This window comes from Limulus polyphemus, unplaced genomic scaffold, assembly GCF_000517525.1.
Source record: "Limulus polyphemus unplaced genomic scaffold, Limulus_polyphemus-2.1.2 Scaffold7400, whole genome shotgun sequence".
Lineage (NCBI taxonomy): Eukaryota > Metazoa > Arthropoda > Merostomata > Xiphosura > Limulidae > Limulus > Limulus polyphemus.
Window position 1 is genome coordinate 6,476 of NW_013673010.1, and position 4,062 is coordinate 10,537.

A 4,062-nucleotide genomic window follows, 5' to 3' on the forward strand; every position below is an offset into this window, starting at 1 on the left:
TGATAGCATGCAAAAAGTAGAGAATTTCCCCTAACTCTCAAATTTTTTTGACTTTCCAACTATGTGACAAGAGTCGTTACAAATTCATCCAAGCTAGTCATTAACATTCCCATGGGAATTATTAGTGAAATTGACATTTATCTGTTCAGAACACAGCATAATATAATACATCATTTGATAGATGCAAATACTTACTTTCTCTCGGTTATAGATGATATATAATTAAACATAAGAGAGAACTATTAACGAATCCTGAAAGAGAGGTTGTGATTGGTTGGTGTGGCAGGAGGGGTCTGATTTTCTATTTAATAGCTCTGTAACTAAACAAATTTGAAGACAATAAAAATTATGCTTTGTCTGAGAAATGATTTTATAGTGAGTAATTATACCCATTATACAGTTACCCATTGCATTGTCACCAGTAAAAGACCTTTCCGGATGGAAGGACAGATGGGGATTTGTGCACGTTCTTTGGGTTTCCTCTATGCAAATTCTACTCCCTTCAAGTGGAGCACAGTAGACCCTTGCCAATTTCCTGCTCCCAGCCACTGGGGTGATGGACCATGGAGAATCCTCACTGACTGAGACCATGCTAAAACAAGGGGTCTTTCTATGCTGAAAAGTGGAACAGGGATGTTTCCAGAGTACATTAGGTTCCCGTTATATATTGCATCGCTCTACATTGTTTTATTATTAGAACGTTCACCAATTACTACCCATGTATCAAACAGTATTGCCTTGTTTCATTGCTTGAGCATTCCAATGTTGTTGACTACTTTTCTAGGTGTAGTGTTTACCAATTACTACCAATATATTTGAAACAGTGTTATCTTGTTTCATTACTAGAGTGTTTACTGGGCGGAATGTGATACATCGTCCACTGGCCAAGATGGAGGAGGATGTAAACATGTTGTGTTAATGTGACATTATCTCAGCATGTTGTTTTTTCTGCTGCAGAACAGTTTTGTTTCCACCCTTCCAACATGGCTCCAAAGTGGTCACCTTGCCTAGAAGCCGAGAAAAACAATAACTTTGGTACTAAACAGTTTAGTCCTTTAAAGTTCTCACATGCATGTTTTGTATAGTACACTTTAGTTAAAAATGATGTTACACCCTTTAAAAAGTTATTCAAGAGTGGACTAAAATCTACCCCATAATACATGTAAAGATTGTGTTGCTTAACATCATTTCAAGTGTACATCCCACTTTTCAGGAATGCATATATATATATGTTTAGTACACACCACCCCGACTTTATCTAGATACATCAAAATCTATGAGTGGATTTCAGACACATAGCTCTCTTACTCTGTTTTTCCTCTACCTACTCCTTCAAGTACATGACCCTGCCTGTAGAATAATTGATATTTCTTAATATCCAACTGTGGTGTGTAACTTGTTAACCCTACTCCCACAGCTGGTGACAGGCTCATAATCTGATGCTTGAGTGGTGATTTCTTAATTATCCTTATTATTTGTGTCTACTGTGGTGCTCTCTTTTCATGGCTGGCATGGGCCCTAGGTATCTGACGGTCGAGGAGTTATGCATGGATATTTTTCATGTGGGCCCTTCTCCCACAGCTTGTAGTGACCCATAGAGACTGATGGTTGAGGAGGTGAGCACACATGGTACAGTCGGTATGTGCTCCATCTTTACTGCACATATTGGCTGTCCGATGGCTTGTTTGCAAGCTCTTGGACAGTCATGTACCTATTTCACCTGTCCTTGCTTCTCACCTCTCTCTATCCTTCACTCGGGTAAAGAGTATACCCTGGATAAGATGAGATGCAGTCTCCCGTGGAACATCCTGTTTGACCTGTGTATATATTGTATTTGTACTTTACAATTTTGTCTTTGTTGTTGCACAACATTTTGCCTAGAGTATAACTCTGGATGAGATGAGATGCAATCTCCCATGGAATGTCCTGTTTGACTTATGTATATGCTGTTGCTGTAGTTTTTGATTTTGTCTTTGTTGTCTCACAACATTTTGCCTAGTACAGTATAAGGCTAGTTTGTAGATTTCTCTGTTTACTGTGTTATATATTTTGTGAGAAGGTTTTTCAGTGTAGCTTATCTTAAACCATTTGTTTTTGTTGTCATTTGGTACAATATGTGGGTATATTGATTTTAAGTTCTTGGCTTTTAATTTTTAAACAACAATGCATCAGTTAACTTTGTTGTATAACCATTGTTGACAGCAGTTAGTTTTATTATATTTAATTCAGTTTCATTTTCTTCAGATGACAAGAGTACAGTGATAAACCTGTGTAACAAACTATGGAACAGAGCAAGTTTGTGAAATATTGGATGTCTTGAGGAAGTATGAATGATAGTGTCACTACAAGTTCGTTTTCTGATAATTCTGAAGGAATGTATGACAATATTTAAGTCCAAAAAATTAATGTTTCTATTTTCACCAAATCCCATGGTAAATTTAATAAATTTATTTTGCAAATTTAGAAAAGTTACAAAATTATCAAGTTGATTTTTGGAGCCTGCCCATTATCCCATTATCAACATATCAGTACCAATATTTGACATATTTTGTATTATTTTCATCACTAAACAATTTATTGTCTAAATTATCCATGAAAACTTTGCAAGCAAAGAAGAGGGGGAACTTGTAGCTAACCCATCGTTCTGTTTATATATTTTGTTATTAAATTTGAAGTAGTTATGATATAAGCAAGTGATTATTATTGTTTTTAAATTCTGGCCTTGAACAGGGTTTATTTTTTCCTTATCTGTTAAATCACTAACTTTTTTACATTCATTAACAGGTATATTGGTGGAAAGACTACAAATATCAAATGAAACAATTTTGGCATTATTTGGTATCTCTAAATTTTTAAATTTTTCTACAAGCTCTAGAAAGTTTTTATACTAAATTTAGGTTTAAAACCAGTTATGTTTTTGAAAATGTTGTGAGTTTTCTGTGCTAGCTTGATATCATAAACTTACATAGTATTGTTATTTCATTCTGACTAAGAGCTTGGAGATTAGTGAAAGTTGATAATCAGTTAATGCTTGGACTTGTTAATTAATTACATTAAACTAATTGATTATTGTCACCTGAGACTTGGATAGTTAGAATTATCACAGACACCAATTTTGACAAGGTGATTATTTTTGATTTGTGATACTACTCAATTAATTTGAACTACTTTGAATTAATTGAAAGTAATAATGAGAAATCATAATATTCATTTCTTGGATACTTGGAAACAGTAATTACAATTACCTGATTATTTTTATGATAATAATTGGTTTTTCAAAGTAATTGTCAGGTTCTAATTCAGCTGTTTAAATTCGCTCAGGTAAAACATCACAGAACAATACCTCTGATATATTTGTAAGGCCTTTTCTTGACACTTTTTATTTGAATTAATTTATCAATTTTGTAGAAAATCCCTGATATAAGATATGTACAAAATGCCTGATATAAGGTATATTCTTGTATTTATACAGTAAGGAAACTGAATTGTCTACAGGCACCATACTTCTAACTTAAAGTATCTTTACCAAACTTTAATACTGTTTTAGAAAAAAAAGAAGTTGAAATACCTACTGAAAAGTTTTTTGTTTTGAATGAAATAAAAAAAGCTTAAAACTACTTTTTATAATTTTTTTAAACGTAGGTATACATCCTACCAAAGAAAGTATTTCAGTAGAAGGTACATTGCTGTACTCTTTGCTGATAGTAACATTGAAGAAGACTGACAAATGTCATTCATCTCTTACTGTCTTGTGGAAGTGTTGTTTGAAGTTCTTTGAAAGAGGTAATTTTTATGAAACTTTTCTTTGTATGCTTGTAAAATATTAGATCAATTAGCAAATTAATTTTCAGTTAATAAATGGCCTATAAAGATTAATTATTATAGACTTTAATTAAAATGACTAGCTGATGACCAAGGGATTACTATGTTCTACTGCAATAATTGATTTTATTCTGAAAATTGCATTTCCAAGGGATAACAAGAGGCCAATTGACTTATCTTGAATATTCGATTTTGTATTGTCACCCTCTGCCAAAATTCTTGTAAAAACCCTTTTCCCTA

At 33.2% G+C, this 4,062-nt stretch overlaps 1 long non-coding RNA gene across 1 annotated transcript; it reads left to right on the plus strand.

The window, feature by feature from the left end:
* The first annotated feature begins 404 nt into the window (after positions 1–404).
* Positions 405–3,777, plus strand: LOC111089798. Its single transcript, XR_002613984.1, has 3 exons — positions 405–1,035; positions 2,245–2,324; positions 3,643–3,777. It is a non-coding gene; the product is annotated as an uncharacterized LOC111089798 (long non-coding RNA).
* The last annotated feature ends 285 nt before the right edge of the window (positions 3,778–4,062 follow it).